Raw genomic sequence first — 20764 nt, 5'->3', positions numbered from 1 at the left:
AAAGGGAATGTTCAGTGCCTGGTAAGTAGGCACTGAGAATAATGGCTTGAAACATGCATGCAATTGCTACTTTAGTACAACCTGCTACATGGCATAGGACAAGATAGTCAAGTTAAAAAAAAAAAAAAACAACTAAACTAAATATAAAAATAAACCATCCATGTTTTAACCCAAATGACACCTCCATAGGAAAGCCATTCCCAATCCCTCCAACTAGATTAGGAAACCCTGTTACCATATTTCTAAATCATTTGGTATCTATTAAGCATATCTCTCAAAACTTCTAATTATTTGATTATATTTATCTTCTGTAATAGAATGTAAGTCCCATGGAGGCAAAGATAGCATTTGCTTTGCTTACAGTTGTATCCCTAGCATCTACTGTAGAATGGCATATAGAATACACTTATTAAAAGACTTTTGTCTAATAGATTGACTGAGTCAAAAGACACAGTTTCTAGTGCTGGCTCTGTCAAAAGGTACATACATGAACTTGGGAAATACAATTGATTTTCTGAGCCAGTTTTCTGGTCAAGAAAATTACAGGGATTTGAAATGTTGAACATATTAATTCTAACATATTTTATGTATAAATATAATATGTTTATCATGTAATTATCTAATTATAATTTTAATATATAACTATGGCACTTATTTCATAAAATCAATAGTATAAAAGTAAACATATGGAGAACTCAGAAATTGTAGGGCCTGACATTTATAATTTTTTTCTAAATGCAAAGGTAATGCAGTTTGTTATAAAAATATTTACTGAATATAAAATGTGAAAATATTTCTCATTCTCCATCTTTACTTTTTAAAGATAAATATTATTAATTATAGTTTCTGTGATAGCCTTTGTGAACCATCTCTTTAGATGACATACACAGAAAAAAAATACTGTAAGAAAATTCAAAAGACAATTTTTTTCCAGCAATTTGGAACTTTATAAAAGCTATAGATCATCTACCGTAAAGATTTACTATTTATTGTGTTTTGTGGTAAACATTTGATAGTAAATTATACATTTTTTTGGTAAGCTCCCTATCACCAAATTTCTTCATAAATGTGCATAGTATATAATATTAAACATTTAAATAACTATCTTTAATTTTTCAAGATTACTGCAAGTATAATATATGCAAAGTATATTCAATCGGTGGATGAGAGCAATGCAAGGTAAATGTGGCCCTGGATGACTACCTTGATGCATCAAAAATGGTGGCAGCTGAAAGCTGTCAGCTAAATTTGCTTTCTGCCGAAGGTTCTTTTGAGGGGAATTCTGAGCACGGAACGTTCGTGGTTGCTTCATCCTAGGAGAATCCTTTCAGCAATACAGTGATTGGCAACATTCTGAATTGAGAATATAAACATATTTATTAACATTAACATGTAAGTTGTAAATAGTTCCTTTAAATTTCTATTTTAAGCATTTGAGTAATTTAAAACCATAATAAAGACTTGACACAAAAGTTGCAAAGAACATTTAAACATTGCCAACAATCTCCAATTTCATCTCAGGCAGAGAGCACCTTTTTCTCTCTGCCCAGCTACCAGTTCTTCTTGAGAGACTATTCTAAGTTCTATCTTTCCTTGAGTCTTCATCTGGCTACTCCATTTACCTTGAAAACACACTTTCTCAGCCCTTGCACACTGACATAACCCCTCAGGGTTGTATCACTCTCTCCTTCTTTGAGTTAGCTTTCATTATGCAAAAAGTTACTACAAATGAAAAACAAAGTCAAATTCTAATGCAATTCAAACATAAATATGAATGCAATAATGGAAAATGTTTTACTGAAACCAATTACACAAGCACTTTGCAAGGGAATATTGTCACTGCAGTTTCCTTTCATCACTATTTTATAGTGAGTCCTATGTTGCTCTGATTCCTCCCGCCCCTGACTTTGCTCTGTTTGATTTTTTGTGAAACTTTCATTTGCAGTGTTGTGTTGTTGTTTGGCCTTAATTCCTCATGTATACCACTCATCTCAGGTCTTTACTTTAGAGCCTGTGGTTATTAAAGAGTATTGATAAATTCCTATTTGATTAAAAATGAAATTATTAACACAAACACCAACATCTGTCATAAGGTCACTAACTGAATGATCTAGATTATGTTTACATATTTTAATATTATCATTAATATTAAATAGATACAATGATTATAACTATATAAATAAAAATCTATAGCTATCTAATCATAATAATACCATTACCTTACCTACTTCCCTCATGTTTGGCCTCTGTTACCTCAACAGTAGTAGCCCCATCATCTCTTTGATTTTAGAATTTTTTGCCTGCATAGAGTAGGCAACATGTGCATGGTATCTTTTTTCCAAAGTATTACCAAAACCTATATATTAAATGTTTCTAATTCCTAAAAGTCATAAAATCCTAAGCTTTATCCTGATTCTGTAACTTGTTTGTATTGCATTATTATTATTTGAAAAGTTTAGAGATTATAGCCATTTAAGGATAAAATAACAATCTTTAAAATTATCTATTTCTGCCATCTTGTTCTGCCACTGAGAAAGGTACGATGATATGCCTTTGAAGAGTCACAGAGTCAACCACTGGCAAAGGAGAGGCCAATGTCCCTGTCTCCTATTACTCTTTTATCATACATGTGAGCCACAGTGTGCAGTGAAATAATTCAAAGGAAGTAACAAACTTTTTATATGATTTCAGACTTTTTTTTGAAACAGGTTCTCATCTGTTGTCCAGTTTGGAGTGCAGTGGTAACATCACTGCTCACTGCAGCCTCAGTCTCCTGGGCTCAAGCAATCCTCCTGTCTCAGCTTCCCGAAGTGCTGGGGTTATAGGCATGAGCCACTGCGCCCAGATAACTTCAGATTTTAAAATTTTTATAAAGGCCCTTTGTGGTCAAAAATGTGATGCCATTTGAGTTAATCTATTCACATTTTCTTAGTGCTTCCATTGTGATAAGAACTGCTGAGACAATACATGTCATTTAGATTCAAAACTCATTTTTAAATATTGTACTTTATACTTGGTTTTAAAATCATAATTACCGTACCCAAAAGGACTGGCAAGTATAAGACACATTTTTTTCTCAGTTTTTATCACACTTGTGTTTGGTAGAAGTGAGAGGAAAATCATGATTAAGTTACTTGAAATCTAGAATATAAATACATAGATGATTGCAAAACTAAATTAAAAAGGAGGATACTTAAGAATGTTTTTTTTGCCCTGTCAAACTCCAGATATGTACTTTTATGTAAAATATAACACCTTCAGGTTATTGCTTGACTGATAACATTTGCAGGCTGTTTTTTAATGTCATGAAAAAAATCAGATATCTGAAACAATTGAACAGCAAATAATTTATGCAAAGTTGTATCTTACTCACTCATAACATATTAATCTAGTTTCTAGAAAACTTCGTGTAACTGATAAAATCTTACTGTGCAGATTATATTTGTTATGTAATATGAATCAAGAATATCCATTTTCCCCCTCCTGTCTCTGTTTTTTTCTATAACAAGGTCAACTGTAGAAAAACAGTAAGCTGCTAGTGTGCCTGCCAAGTTTTAATTGAAATGTTGTGATAAATTTCACTGCCAGGTCAGATGTTATTTTCTGGTTAAGGAGGGTCAAGTTGGTCTCTTAAAGAACCACTTTTGATTTTTATAGTGTCCAGTGATTTGTTCCTGGAAGTTGATTTACCGCAGAGTTGACCTCTGTCCTCTCAGTTGCCCTTTGCCAGCATTGTCAAGTCTCCAGTTCACCTATGGCCACTGGCAGAAAAAAGTATTTTATTAAATGAGGCTTCCCATTTTATTAGTGTGAAAATAGGCCTTTCCTAATCGATAGGACAGGAAGCATTCACTTTATTGCTTTAGACTAGAGACTAAAGGTCATTTAACACAAATAGAATGAGGCACATAACAAAAACAGCAGTAAATATTTGATAAGTCAGCATAAATAACTTGGTTAGTGTAAAAAATGCCTGCCCTCTTCAATGTATGTATTAAGTTAATAAAAAATATTTAAAATTGTTGAAATTTAGAACAACTATATTTTAGATGATAATCTTTAAAAATAGTTAATATTAAATCACAATTTTGGTTTGATTTTTGAATACATCAATCCCAAGTTCCTGCTTAGGATTTAAATAATATCAATACTTATAAAGAAAGTAGCTTCTATTCTACAATTTCCAAGTGCTTTATTATTATAAATACTATAAAAATTTCTTAAGAAGACAGTGTATTTTGGAGAACATGAGTAAACTGTATAGTGAGAGAAACAAAGACGAAAATGGCAATAGTTTTGCATTCACTGATGAAAATATTGTGGAGGTGACATTAGAAAGCAAGGAATATGCCTTCATAATCTATGTCTTGGTGAAGTATTACTCAAGGTTGGTGGACTGGCTGTAATCACTCAGCGTCATCTACCTCAATTTTACAGACTGACTTTGCAAGACCTACAAGATTCCATTGTTCTATTCCAAACATACATCTTAAGCATCTTGGCACCTTAGTAACATTTTCAACTTTTCATTAACACTTGAAAATTCACTTATATTACCTGAATAACACCTTTACTTTTACCATTTTAAGACAAGTTATTTAGGTCCTCTGTTTAACATATAAATGTATATAAATACTAATATGACCATTTTAATCAAAATTTACAATGTATTAATAATATTATTTGGCACATGTTTTATTGTAATATCACGTATGCATACACACTGTAGCAAAAAGTTTCTATGGTAGAAAATACATAGAAAAGCCCCTTTTTAATAGTGGATAGAAGTTACTGCTAAGAGATGCAGAAATTTTAAACAACTTACTTAAAGCTTGTGATTGTTCTTAAGCAAGTGATGATGGCAACTTCAGAATACACACCTTTGAGAATTTGAATTTGAATTATTACTTCTGAATTTAGAATTACATGAGCTAACATACACAAAAATATAAAGAACAATCTGTGTGTTGTTATTTTTATGATTTCTTGGTGGATTTTATTCAGGATGCTTACTTACTAAGCTAAATGTAATGGTTCTTTCATTACCCTAGAACTGCAGTGTGTGCACTTCAATGCTCTTGTTATTTATGTAAATTATTGGCAGTCATAAAAAGCTCAGAAAAGTTTACTATTCAACAGTATAGTAGTGAATAGAGTGCTGTGTCAGACTAATTCTTTTATCGTGAAAGGTAAGCAAGAAATTTGACTGTATAACAAAGGAGCAGAATTTTACAGCCACTGGCATATGGTTCTTCAGAAATAATCAGTCTGTGAGGCTTCAAATATGCAAATTCAGTTTGATTAACTTCCATGAATTCCAAAATTAAAAAAAATAATTATGCTGGCCTACATGAGAGGACACAAAAGTAATAATAATAAATTTTTCATTTTTCACCCACTAAGCATGATGTCATTACAAGCCCGAAGCATGTGGTGGGGAGCCCGTGGCAGTGAACAGGATGATCTTGGGCTCTATTCCCTTCTGAGAGTGGGCTGGGCTGGAGGCCTAGGGAAGTGGGAGTTGGGAGCTGATTTCACAAGAGCTCTTATGGACATAAGGAGTTACGGGCATGAGGAGTGTTCTAGGTCCAGATGACCAAGTGTGACAGAGAATTAAGGAGGTATTCTTTTCTCCATGTCTGCTAGAAACCCACTACAAGACCAGGACGCTTGAATGGCCTTGAATGACAGACACTTGAGATCTTATAATAGCAGTGGCAACAGAGAAGCCCTTTCAAGTTCCTTTGCCAAGACTTTATATAAAATAGGGTGAGCCAAAGCAGGAGGGAAAGTACATGGGGAGTGTCATGTGGTAATTGTAGTGGGCATACTGGTGACATTGTCCTGTAAGTAGACATGAAGGTAAACTGCAAAGTCTCTCAGAAAAGTACTTGGAGGATTGAGAGCATGCCACATGGTGGCATCCATGCACAGGTAGGGATTACTACTAATAATATTTACTATCACAAGTAGGTAAGGTCTCAAAAGCAGCTCAAAAATTCCTAAATAGCTGGTAATTAAAGCATATTATAGCACAGATTTCTTATGTTCCAAGCACCATTTTAAGGGCCAGTGAGTTACTCATTGTTCCTAACAATCCTATAAAGTAGTTATAATATTTGTTCTCAGTGTAAGGTGAGGATGCTAAATCAGAGATATGATAAGTAACTAAGTAAATCGTGAAACTGTGAATCAAATTTAGGTAGTTCATGTTCTAAAGAGGTAAGACCTGTACATGTCACTTTTTAGGTGAAGAACATGAGTTATGAAGTTTAAGTCATCTTTCAAGGCACACAGAAATAGCAATCCACAAAGCATGGACTTGAATGTAGGTCATTCTGAAATCAAAATTCACTACTTTTAACCATCTCATTATCCTGTAAAGCACATGAGGAATGCCTGAAGCGGTGAAGATTCTGGGCCTCAGAGCTTTTGAGTGTTCTTGCCTTAGCTTATAGGGTATCTACTGGTGGAGAATATGACTTGCTTACCTGCCCATACTTACCAAATCAACAATGATTCGGCCCACTCTGTGTTTCTTAGTTGTCTTAAATAGCCAGTTGCCTCAAATGTGACTAATTTATTCCAATTGGCTACCAAAACCACTATTTACTGAAAGCCTAGTATGCCTTGGGCACTATGTTAAATGAACGTATACATTACATCTGTGACTCCTCACACCAGTGCTGAGAGAAACGTATGATTAACTTTGTTTTACATATGAAGAAATTGATTCTAGAAGTCTAACTCACCTAAGGCCATGCCCCAGGTGACAGGAAGCTAACCAGATCTATCTGATGGTGCCATTAATGCTACATCACTCTCCCAAAGACACCCAAATCCACTTGATTAACTGCATGTCCTGCAATTGTATGGACATAGGATTCTATGACACAATCTCATCTGAGCTTGACATAATGGTGTCTGCCACTCCACTCCATTTAACTACTTTTTTTTTTGTTGATTTTCATGCATAATCAATGAAAATTGTAATGACAAAATATAAAAACAAAATGAAAATACATATACACATATCATATATGAAATATAAATATCAATGTATAAATAATATTCTTATTAAAATATTTCTTTTGTGCTATTATATTCCAAGGTAGGTCACAAAAGCCAATGATTATTTTGAGAAATATATCTCGTATTTTATTTAGTTCCTATTTATTTAATAAGGGACCTAAATAATGTCCTTCCATATTTTTCACCTGCTTTCATGTACTTTGTCCTCTGGCTTATCAATTAATAAATTTCCATTTGAGAGCATGTCTTTTTCTCTTCTATTTGATGTTTAGCAGATGCCACCTGTTTCCAGAGGACAGGTTGTTTGTTGTTAGTAGAGCACAATAGTGAGTACAGAGCGTATAAACACAGTTGTTGGAGTATAATTACTTGAGCTCTTTATGGAGGTGGATCATCTCACAGTACAATGCTCAACAGGACAAAGTAAGGCCAACTGACTTTTACAGCATCAGCTGCCACACTGAGTTTGGTGTTTTGCCACGACACCAAGTCTTTTTTGTTTATCAGGTAATTAACAGTAATGATGTCTTGCTGCTTGGCTTTGTTTCAGAACCAAAGCTCCTTCTCAGCAGATTTGGGTAGACTCTTAGGCTCAGGCCCATGGCCTGACTGTCATAAGCACCAGCAGGCAATTCTAGGTTTAATTACTTCCCTGTTTTGTTCTTTACATTGGGCAATAAACATCCAGTCTAAAGGCAATTTGTAGGAGAGAGGGGAGAGGAAAGGGAGGGGGTGACTCCTCTCACAGCAATGCATCCATCAAATAAACTAACTTAAAAACTGTTTTGACCTTGAGTTCTTAAACATTATTGTAATTCCCCATCTTATAAGGAAAAGCATTTTAAAGAAAGTTATTGAAATAAAACACAACCCTACAGATAGGCAGTCTGTTTATGAAATATGAGGGAATTCAATTACCCATGAATGGATGAATGGCTTTTTTTTTTCTCTCTTTGTCTGGTCATCATTGTTACTGTGGATTTCTTTAACAAAAGATATCAAAATAAACAGAAATGTCTCCGATGAACTGTGAGCCTACAGTTAAGTGGTGTATGTATGGGAGAGTGCCTCTTTTGGATGTATTTAGTATAAGTATTATTTTTTTAATGGTACATTATTGAATTTTGAGCAAAGTCACACTAAAAAAAAAAAATTACTACATAAGAATGAGCAAAGCTCTAGAAAAATACAACATGTAGATATTAATTTTTTCTTACACAAAGCAGGAACACATTTCATTAGAAGAAATATAAAATTTTAGATAATTTTGGTTAAATGTTGATTATAGATAAATTTATATGGAAAGGATATACATTTGTTTTAGTACTTGTAATTTTTGAATCTCATCGAGTACTGATTTATAGCTTTTGTGTTATGGAAATTGTATTTTTAAATATTCTTTAATATGCAGTATTTGTAAGTAATTTTCAGTGCTTGTTAGTGATACTTGGCACATTTCAAATGCCAAAATCCTAAAATTGTTCATGTAATCGTATTTATTATATAATATTCTGACTCATATTATTTTTGCTAGATAAATCGATCTCTTTTGGATAAAACGATCAAATATTTAAAATGAATTTGTCTATTCTGTATTTACAAAGCATTTAATTATTCAACAAAGTATTCCATATTTTGGTCTCTTTTCTGCTTAATAAAGTATCTTGAGTTACAAATACCAAACCAAAAAGTCCAATACGTAGTTCAAATAGCAATAGTAATTTGAAGTATGTATTGGACCTTTATGATAATAGTTTTTCATTACAGTTGAAGAATTTAAACAAACCGTATGGAAGGTTTCATATGTAAAGGATGGGCGCGGAAAGTAAGGAAAAGAAAAGGATGGGTATAAAAAGGTGATTTTTATGTTTTCTAAAGAAATTTTGTATTAAATATATTCAGTCTTGTGAAATTCCTCCAGCATGGTTTTTTGGAAGTGTTCCCACTTCTTACAAATGTTCCTCAGATTTTTATGGATAGGATGTTCCATAGAGATGATGCACGGCCTTCTCTACAATATAAAAGCAAAGAAACTACTGCTTTCCTTGGCATTCAAGTAGTCTTTTCCATTTGTAAGTACATTTTGAAAAAATACATTTTACATGCTCTACTAATTGTATTCCATTTTTATATGTGGATTGAAAAGCAAATATTTAAAAACGTTAACAGCACTCAATTTGTTAAATACAAAATATCAGAAATACCAGATTTTCACTGTATCTATAATTTACCAGGTTATAGTAAGACCACTGGGAACATTTATATTTAAAAAGGGTTTAAATTGTTTTTCCACTAAATTTGCTCATTACTGGTTTAGCATGTTTAAAATTGATCTTACTGAGAGAAGAAATGAATAGATTGATTGTTCAAGTGGAATAGTATGAGGAAATATATAGTATATAGTAGTAGTGATTTTGAGAATTCCCATAAATGTGACAGGATATTGATAATCTACCAGAATTTGTCCACAGAACTCTTAAAATATAATGGTTCTCTTTCTCTTTTAATGTGAAAATTTTTCTAGCCTCAAAGTTCGTAAAAGAACCAACAAGCCCTTCACACCATTTTTTCATGTTTCTCATGCATGTAACAAAGGGCTCAGATTAAACTGGCATTTAATAAATTATAGCTATTTTATTATTAATAGCACAATGATTATTATGTATTATTAGTTTCTTTGGGGAAAAAGAAGCATTATAATAATTATCATTGAAACTATATTTCCAACTGGATAAAATAGTTTACATCTAAGAAGAATAGTTGTGACTTTTACCTCTTGGAAATAGCATCGACATCATTGTGGGTCTGGATGAAGATTGGAAAGACAAAAATGTAACTGTCCTTTTCCTCGGACCTATCAACTATTATATCAATTGACATGATTCGAGCAGATTTTTTTTTTTCACTCTAAAGCACAAAACAATACTAGGAATGGTAAAGGATGTGATAATTTTTAAACTAAGAACTTATAATACACTCTGTAAATGCAAGAAAGGGGTCCCTAAACTCACTTCTACCTTAAGCCACTTTTTCTGAGCAACAAAATGTCTTGGCAATTAAATAATTCATTGAAACAATAACAGCAGTCTAGTCAGATGATATTTCTTTGTTTAACCCAATTTTGCAGGATGAAACTATTTAGATGTGGACTTAGTGACTTCATTTGAACCTTCGTAGGCACATGCTTTGTTGGATTGGACCATAAGAGGAGATTCATACGCACCAAAGCCCATATTCACACTCTTATTTCAAAACTTTTTAACTGGAATTTAATTTTAAACTTGAATAGAAGTATGAGACAATTCACATGTGGTCAAGGTGAACATAAAATTACCTAACTTGATGAAGACTGTACAAATTCTTCATAATCAGCAAATATTAAGCAGAAAATTTGAGCACTGTTTTGGGTATTTTTTGTTTTGTTTTTGCATTTCAACACCAAATTCTTTTTACATTTTTTTCACAAATCATGCAAAGAAGAGGAAGTAATAGTAATGATGGCGATGATCCATTTTGACCATCTTATTATTTTCACCTTATTCATCTGGGAGCTACAGTGCAGTCTTAAGCATCCCATAAATACTGATCTAGCAAAAGGAAACAGACTGTATTTTTCCTCGACTCTCTGCATTGATATATTGAAATAGCAGGGAAGAAAAAAAAAGGCCCCTAATGCTTCATTAGTTAATTGTGCAGAGTACAGCTCTTTAGGGGTAAACAAGTGAAGGACATTTGCTGAATGGCCCCTCCTCGTCACGCATATTATGGCCTAATGATGCTAGTAATGGTAGGAGTCTCCTGGAGAGTCATCTGTCAAATTAGCACATTGAATTATTTATTGCCTCAGGATAAAATTGTTGAAAGGTAGCAGCTGAGACATGGTTTTTATAAATCTAAAATTCAGAAAAAAATACTAAAAAACTCATACAGCTGCTTTGAGGGTACATTCATTTTTTAACACTTGCATTTATGAACACAATAATCTTTACTGAGTAAACAGACTGAGCTTATTTCTACCATTAAATCTGATTTTTTGTGTGTTTGTGTGTGTGTATGAAATCCTGAGTATTTTATGTCATTAGTGATATTATAATAACCTAAAATTCAAATTAATTGTTAAGTCTTCATAACTCATTTCATCTATATCACCAATGATAACCGTAAGACAAAATGCCAATTTTTACTAGGCTTTGTGCCCAGAAACTAACATGGAGAGTATTGTTCTTGACTTCCACTTCTCAACTGTTCATGTTTTTGTTCCAGCACAGTGTTGTCTAAGATAGAAAATCTGCCCTCCTGGGACTTACGGAAAAAGGTAAACCCATGCTAAACTCTAAAAACAAAACAAAAAAAAACAAAACAAAAAAACATGAAAGAGTAAATATGATAAGAAACATAAACTCAGAGGAATCTAAACATTAAAAAGTCTAATACAGTCAAGGTCTTTCAAAACATATTAATTATTTGTTCAGTATTTACTTAGTGGATACGTGCAGAAAATGCTTTTTCTATTCATAAATATAACATACAGAAATAAATTCACTTACCAATTTCTTCCACTGGCCAATGACGAGTCACTGTTCTGAAATAAATTAAAACAAAACAAAACAAAACAGTTAACCAATTCTATGTGGTCCCTGTTACCTCTTTACTTATTTATTTATTTATTTTAATTCCTGCTCTAAATAGATAACTAACTTGGGAAGACTTAACATCTCGATTATAAAATAGATCGCTAATTTCAAACAAGCAGAGTTACACTATGTATTATTTGGCCTCAAAGGAGCAATGTAATGAATTTCTTAATAACATTAAATCACTATGAGTAATCGAGAATGTGTATGTGTGTGTATATGTATCCATTTAGTCAGAAACAACTCCAGTTAATTCTAGTAATGTTCTGAGTGGTAGAAGAAACTGGCATCTGGCAACTTCTGTTTGGCTGACCTGCTACTGGGGAAGTGATCATAGAGAAAATAGCATCAAATCAGGGTATTGAAATGTGAATGAGCTTTCAATACACAGGGAGAAAGACATAACCAGTTATCTTGGAGAAAAAAACAGGTTGGACTCGGATATTGAAAAGATATAAAGAAAATTAATCTAAAAACCAAGTTGTATAAGATCATGGAAGGTCTTGACATGTTAAGAAGCATATAATTTCTTTTAAGGAAAAAAATTCAAACAGATGTAGAGAAATAGATTCAGCAGAAGAATCTTTAAGAAAAGTTTAAATAATGTTGGATAAATTCTAAAATAATATATACATTCTAGTTTTCATCATTATCGCCACCATAAATATATCACACGGGAAAGCTGAAGGGAGAGAAAGAGGAAAAGTAGAAGTACTAAATTAAGTGGCCACTGTCCTGGGAGAATGGTGATGCTAATTATCAAGTAAAAGAATCAGGGAGAAAGAGTCAAGTTTAATAATGAAAATAACAAAATTTTATTATTGACATTCAAATTTGAAGATTTTGGTGAAGTATTTAAACTGAAATGTCCAGAAAGTTGTTGAAAAGTCAAAGTGTAGCTCAAAGATAGGTAAGTTAAAAATTTACAGCTGATAAATGGAAATTACTTTCACGTGGATAGAAAGTCATGCGAATAGCTAAATTGGTTACTTGATGTGATTTGGTCAACGCAAATGTTGTCTGCCTGCATATTTTACTTTCTTTTGATAGTATGGGCATCATGTAGAATAATTACTGTTTTTATTACCCCATCAATTTTCTCATCAAGATCTGATTTTTCTTATTGCTATTGTCATTTTAATTCTTTTCATCTCAGCTCTTCTTTCCGAAGTTCTTTTGTATTGACCTTTCTTTTCATCTTTATTAATTTTGTATTTTTCTTTTAAACTTGTTATTGAAATGAGAAATGTTTACTCTATCTTCCAAGAGCTTCCGTGTTTCATAGATACTCTTTAACTTAATAGAAGTAAAAGGATGGGGAAACTGTTATTCCCAGCTTGTAGCAGTTGAAGCAGACCTGCTGATGACCCAGGTCTATGCAATTCCGAAGTTTTGATTTTGCTCTTTTGTTCTTTCTATATCACATTGCTTCCTCCATAGACACTATCTCAGCTTTTTACCTTAATTTCTAATAGCTATCCTTAATCCCCTACTCCTATCTCATTTTCTCTTATCAGTCACCTCTCTTATTGTAGATCTACTCCTCCAGTTGGTACTCTTCCTCATGCTGCTGTTCTGTGTCTTTAAATCCGCTTCTCATACTTCCTTATGCTCATCTGCTCAAACCATTAAGTTTTATCAACCCAATAACATTTACAACAATTTTACCTTTGAAATTGATGATGGAGTGGTCTCAAACCCACCCTTCCTTCAATACCCAAAAGATGGCATTGAAATCCCTTGCTATGTTAAAAAGTCCACACTGTGACAACAGAATGGAAAGTATAATTTTGACTGTATGTCATTTGCTTAGACAAATCACCAACAGTTTTTCTGCTTATATGAATACGTTTTAAATTGTAGTATTATTTTTCTTGTTCACAAACTTGTAATATGTGGTCAAAAATATATTTCAAAGGTGAACATTTTTTAGACAGTAGAACTGCTCTAAGCAGTCAAATTTTTTAAATATCATGCTTTTGTTTGTTTGTTTGTTTCTTTAGAATGGTTATCTATTAGGTAATAGCTGGGTTTGACTGAAGCAGGATATCAACTGATGCCTACCTGGCAATTAAGAAAACCAGAATTTCATCTATCGTTCTCCCAAAGCACTGTAGGACTGATACCTGGAACAGGGAGTAGTAGCAGCTGACTGTTGGAGCAGGTTATATTGAGCTTACTTTGGAGGAAAAATACACTAATTTCATATCTAGGAGTTTGTGTTGAAATAAATGTGGGAAGGTATGTTATTTTAAAGGAGCCATATTTACATCGACCATAAAACCTGAGGGAATGGTGCTGGTGTTCCAGTAGGTGGCAATCTTCCCCCAGAATATGCAGCTAACCAAGGTCCTAGTGCAGGTTTGGGATGTGCTGCTTGCCTAAATTAACACCAAGGATTCTGTCTCTAAAAGTTCAAAACTTCAACAAAAGAACAAACCTCTTTGTATATTAAAACACTTTCCACGCTCTTAGTAGACTAAATCTTAGTGGCTTTATCTTGCATCACCAAACTAAATCAGGTATTCTTTGGGCCTTATCTTTTCTGTTCATGAGTTATATATGTACAGCCATGTAAGTATACCATCTCCATCATCCTTCTCAAATTATTCATGTATATTAGAAACTGCTCTTTGCCAGACATCAATTTATAACATTATGAAGACAGTTAATGAGAACCTGTAAAATGTCATTACCCTTGCAATATGTTTAAGGTAGAAAATTCAAATAATTCTGTGGACTACAAGTGACTCTCCACTATATTTATCTCATCAATTAAGGAATTGGAAGTTGAAGGTTTTGTAAAGGCTTTTGCAAAATAACAAGTGTTTCTCAGTGCAAAGTTTGAAAAATAGATTTTATGGGGAAATACAAAGCAATCAGAATGCCTTACCTGTGGAGAGAAAGTTTACAGGAATATTTGCTATGCTGTGATACTAGATATTTGTAGTAAAATCTTCTAGTGATGTGTAATATAATGGTTACTGCTGTCATTTGGGGATTTTAATGCCATTCTTCCAAACAATCACAGCATAGGCTAGGTGCAATCTTTAGTCTTCTCATGTTTTTTTGTTTGTTTGTTTGTTTTGTTTTTAAATAAATCTATTACTTTATTTTAAGTAATTATTTTCTAATTTGGCATATAGTCTCATAAATATGGGCTAATATGGTAGCATTACTACTGTTCAGTAATATTAGGTCCTTCTTAACTTCTGAGTAAAAGAGAAATGTGTGCTTCCCTGTTCCCTTGATGTCATATGTGTGTGCGACTTACTTTAGCAAAGAAACGAGTGTGGGAGTGATCTATGTCACTCCAAGCAGAAACATGGAATTGTCAAAATGATAGTTTCCACGCTGTGGCTTCTTCATCAGCCTCAATCATTTGGTGAAGTCAAAGTGGAAGAAAATCCCTAGTTTACCAGAAAAGATATGTAGCATGGTCCAAAAATAGATCTTTATTGTTTCAGGCCACTGAGATTTTGTATTTGTATGATAGCTTAATATAACTTAATCAATCCTAATGATATAAAAAGGAATTAAACTTAGTACTATAAAATAGATGATAAGTACTATTAAGTCATATATTCTGCTCAACTCTACTCTGTGAGGACAGTAAATAAATGTAATGCATGTATAGATAAAATATACTATGGAAGTATATACCTGGGAACTAAAATTATCTCAAACTAATAAAATGTTTTCCTAATATGGAGCCAGCAATTGCTCCTACATTCTCTTCCTCTAGGTGAAAGCTGGACTCCTCTATAATTGAGAATCTCCTAGTAAATCATTTTCTAGATCAATATTAGAAAATCAAAGGTTTAACTGAAAGTGTAGACAAGTTAAACTTCAAGACTTACTTAGGTAAAAAATGATTGTAATTGATATGTAGCTAATACATATGCTTTTCAGATCACTACCAAGCTGTATCTCAACTGAAAGACTTTTCAGATACTTCAACATTCATTGTGAATTTCCAAGAATGAAAGATAACATTACTGGCAAAGTCAAAGGCCTAATAAATTCCAGGAAACATAATATCACTCTGTCTTGTATTTAAACAAAAATATTTCCTTATTTAAAAAACAGTAGTGCATTTAACCATTATAGAGACAATTTCCCTCATAATCATTTCCTTTTAGAAGCATGGCCTCTGAAGGAATTACAAAAAATTTAGAAATGATTTTCTTATTTTTAAAATATATTTTCATGGTTATTTCTAAAGATCGTAACTCTTACTCACCTGCATTGTGGTATGTTTCCTGATTAGAAGGGGTAAAAGGGAAGAGTTGGGTTTAGTACCACGCCATCCTAGGTACACTCTTGCTCTTTGTTGAGTATCTAAATCCCATCCTTCATTCACCAGGACATTAATCAAAGGTTTAAACCAACTTTGTTGGAGCATGGCTTCACAGCTCTCATTGATTTCTATATTTGGTTAACAGTTCGTGGTCTAATTTACTCATTTACTCAACAATCCATTATTTCATTCCTAATAAAGACCAGGTTCTGTGTTATGCACCCGAGATACAAAGTTAAAAGTAACACGATCTCCATTCTGAAAAAGGTCATTATTTATCAGAGAATAAAAGTTATTTGAATGTACTATAAATGTCAAAAATAATATATTTTCAAATACTTTGAATACCAAAACGATAGAGCAATTAATGACATACCAGGAAATATAAGCAGAATGATCAGAAGCACATTGTCAAAGTTTATGTCCTATTTGGAGAACTATGTGTGATCTGCTATATATAGTTCAAATGACCCAGGGGCATTTGGAATACAGGACTTAAAAAACAGTATTTATTTATGTAAAATAGTCAAATGTATACTTTGCTTAAGATGAGACACTGTAAGCAATTAAAGGTAGAAAATAAGGATATTTGAAACTCATCAAGTAATATGTCTTGTAAAATACTGACCTCAAATGGTCCAAATAAGAGGCAGATTTAAAAAGTAAGGTGGAAGGAAGGGGACATAGTGGAGATGAGGTAGAGAAATAAACATTTATTGATCACCTAAATTTTCTAGACATTTTGGTGGTAGTTTTCACATATCATCACATATCTTATTCACACCCAGCCAGTCAAGTAGGCATTACAATTCTTACCTCATGGACACTCTTAAAAGCTCTTGGACACAAAAATGAAAAAAAAAATTATTTTTCTTAAACTATGAATAAAGTCCTTTTTCATAAATTTTATATTAGTTAAATAATCTCCTTTTTTACTTATGATTCTTACACAGTGATAATCTGATGTAACTAGGGTATTGAACAATTTCAATGAAAAAAAGTTAGCACTATATATTTTCATAGCAATGATGAAAAATATATGTATCTCATATTTATGTTTCATTTAGTTAACCATATCTAAGAAATCCTCTGGCCTTAAATCAATCTAAACAAACTTTTAAGGGCAGAAATAGCAGTTACCTTTTTAGAAGTGGAAAGGTGTGATACCTTTCATCACCCATCATAAGGGTCATAACTGACACTCCTATGACAAAAGACTACTAAGAGAAGAGTGTAACAAATGTATTTATTCAAAGTTTTACATGACATGGGAGGCTTCAGAAAGGAAAGGCCCAAAGACTCAAAGAAAAACTGTCCTTTGTTATGCTTAAGTTCAATGAAAAATGGATAGTCATGTAGAAGTGTGATTGGACAAAAGGAAATAATCGAATGGTAACAGACTGAGGGGGGAACCAGGAAAGGCCTGGCTATTCAGATTCTTCTTGGCCTGTCTGTATAGCATTCCTTCCCCCCACATATGGTATGGAGCAAGGGTCTTCTGGAACAAGGGTCTTCAAGGGAGAAGAAAGAAGGGAGGGAGTGATCTTTCTAGGTTTTAGGTATTGCTTTTAGGAAAAAGACTTCTAGTTTCTATGATCCCCCTAAGGGAAGAGGAATTCTGGTTTCCATGACTCTCTTCGGATGGGAAAGAGAGACAGGAGACAAGAGGTCAGGAGAAGGTCAGAGAGAACTTGCTTCTGAGGCCTTCTAATCTTCTTTAGTTCAAAGTACTCAGCATGCCAAGACAACATACTTTGGGGTATCATGTTCTGAGCCCCACCACCTTCTTAGACATACTCCTTAACCCAAGATATATTTTTTCATAAAAATCACTCAACTCTATGTTTTAATGCATTCTATTTTTTTTTCTGTTTAATATGTCTTGTTATCACAGTCATTGAAGCAGAAGAAATTACTGTTACCTATCTTACATGTTTTGATCCAATGTAAAAATGGTTCCCTAATAAATATCTACCACCAAACTTCTGTTCAGGTTTTAGATATAAACTTTTATATATAAACCTTTAGATATAAACACATAGATATAAACCTTTCAGATATCAGACTAAGACTTTTAAGCTCTCGGGCTTTTAGACTTTAAAATTGGTAGATTGAAAACTTTTCCTCCATGTCTTATTCCCATTTTCTTCTATTCTCATTCACTGACTCCAATTCCAACCTGAAGCATGAACACCTCCTGTATGTAGGCAACACGTTCCTCATAGTCACACAAACTTTGGCCATAGGTATCAATCCTCGTTTCACTGAGACGTCTTACCTTTGGTTAATGTATCACTAAAGCTGTCTTACCACAACTTGCACACACTGAACAAAATCTCATGATATGTATGAATATAAAGTAATACCACTGGCTGATAGAACAGCCTACAGAAGAGGTAGTATCAAATGGTGGTTATGACTATTGACTGCCTCCACCATAAAATATGGCTTTATAGCAAAGCTGATAATAGAATTCAATAGTTCAGTTGGAGTAGCACCCTCCATACATAATCCATACACTGCCAAAGCAGTCCAGCTCAGGTGGGAAGAGGTAACTATTTCTCAAGTGTTGCCTCTATGACAGTGAACACCCTAAACAGTCAATGAGCTTCTGGAGTCCAGATTCAGCCTCTATCTAGCTTCAGAGAAGATGTGACAAGATATTCCACCTCAGGAACAGGTACTTATAACCCTTAAAATTAAAACAAACAAACAAACAACAACAACAACAAAAACCCAGCCCTTAAAGATCTGTTTGAGATTGCTGGAAGGTTTTGCTTGCACCAGTAAATGTTTTTGCAGGTGATATATAGGTGTTTGCGGTACCTAATGAATCACTGGAGAATGATGTCAGCCCATTTTTGTGTGCAGACATATGAAAAGAGAACAAAGGAGATTCATACAGACATTAAAATCATGCACTAAAAATACAAATTAAAAATCTGATAATTAAATAATTCCCCCTGATTTATTCTTTCACTGCAAATTTAACACTGATAATGATTACACAAACTCTCTCCCTTCAAATTAAAAAATAAACAGCAACCAAAAAATAATTTCATAAATGACATCCAAATATCTAAATAAGTTATTGATAATAAGTACAAATTTGAACACTTCATTCAAATAAATTGAAAACAATTCAAGGAAATGATCAAATACAAGAATCTATGGCCTTGGGGGGCACTGCAGGCCCTAAAACAGGTTTCATAATATTGCTGTAAGAGATCTTGATTTCATGTGCTATATCATGCATTCCTCTGCGTTACTCAACTCTGCAAAACCAAATAACAAACTCTGGTGGAAAATAAATGCATAAACTGATTTATTTGTGTAAGAAGGAAAATGTAAACAAAGTAAAAATTGCTGATCTTAGAACATTTAATCACAATTTACATTTTTAAAAATAAACATTATCAATTGCATAAAATTGAGAATTTCTAATCACCAATATGCTGCAATGGCAAATTTAATTTCTACTTATTTTTAATAATCAAAAATATACAGTTAAACTATTCACTAGGGTTTATAGAATGGGTATGTCTATAACCCCATTTTAGCAATCAGCTACATTAGCCCAATGTACTATAAGAGTGTAAAGAGGACAGTGCGATTATACTGTAATAGGCAATTCTCAGCATGTTTTCAACAAATGTATTTTGAGTCCTTATTAAATACCAGCTTCAATGGGACCTAATTAACATGGACTAGTCCTCATTGGAAGCAGAGAATTATAGTTCAAATGGATATGAAATAAGTTTGAAAAAGCTTATATTTGAGATTATAAACTGGCAGCCCACAGGCTACAATGGAGACTACAGATATTCGGCAGGGAGGAGGGGCCTATAAGGTTTTCAAACATTTGAATGAAATTTGAATAATGAATGATTTCACATGCTAATCTGACTTTCTGGCTTCTTTTGAAATAACGTAAGATGATCACAAATAGGTGGATCTGAATAGCAGGCCATGTGCTTTCCAGTTTTCCAGTCTCTACTTCTTGCCAACAACGAGCTGACTTCATTCCTTTATATCACAGGCCTGGCCCCCTGAGACACTAGAGTTTTAGTTCCTTGTCTTACATAGATTCTTTCATAAAAGATGGAATGAGTTACGCACCAAATATGTGTGGTCTTCCTCTCAGGCATCTACTTCTGAAGTAATATTTCTATCTCTCCTCCTATCCCAATTCTTGTTCAAATATTCCCTAGATAAGAATCAATATATCTGTTAACAATATATTCAAAAGTCTTCATGTGTTATTTTATAACTAAAATGAATTAAAGGTATTATCTAGTAATTAGTTTAATATACGTTAGAAACAAAATTCAAAATAATCTAAAAGTTTCAAGAATTCAAACTGATTTATTTATCACTTTCATTTTTCTGGGCAATCTCTCCCCAGAATATGCAGCTAACCAAAGTCCTAGTGCAGCTTTGGGATGCACTAGGCTTGCTTAAATTAACATCAAAGATTTTGTCTCTAAAAGTTCAAAACTTCAACAAAATAAAAAAGTGATATTTTTATCTCCATAAATCTTTTGGTGTAAAGATTTAATAATTAGTTAAGAGTTGGATCAGGTTAAATTGTTTGCTGTATTGTCTAAAAATGTATCACTGCTGTCTTTTTCCTGCTTGTGCCCAGAGCTGATCCCAGAAGCAGAGGCTGCAACTTAAATCCTACAATATCAGTAGCAGTGGCAAGGTTGCAATTTCTCCTGAAATGCCCATTCACAACCTTATTTTACACCTAAACCTTTACGAACATAACTTCATGTGTAACATTTACCAAAAGCAC

The 20764-nt window shown here is 33.2% G+C and overlaps 1 long non-coding RNA gene across 1 annotated transcript; it reads right to left on the bottom strand.

The window, feature by feature from the left end:
• Positions 1–1062: 1062 nt before the first annotated feature.
• Positions 1063–20169, bottom strand: LOC103885086. The gene is made up of 3 exons (XR_002522542.1): positions 20086–20169; positions 11580–11614; positions 1063–1353 (listed from the first exon to the last, which is right to left on the bottom strand). It is a non-coding gene; the product is annotated as an uncharacterized LOC103885086 (long non-coding RNA).
• Positions 20170–20764: the final 595 nt, after the last annotated feature.

This window comes from Papio anubis, chromosome 5 (assembly GCF_008728515.1).
Source record: "Papio anubis isolate 15944 chromosome 5, Panubis1.0, whole genome shotgun sequence".
Lineage (NCBI taxonomy): Eukaryota > Metazoa > Chordata > Mammalia > Primates > Cercopithecidae > Papio > Papio anubis.
This window is presented reverse-complemented; position numbering and strand designations above follow the sequence as displayed.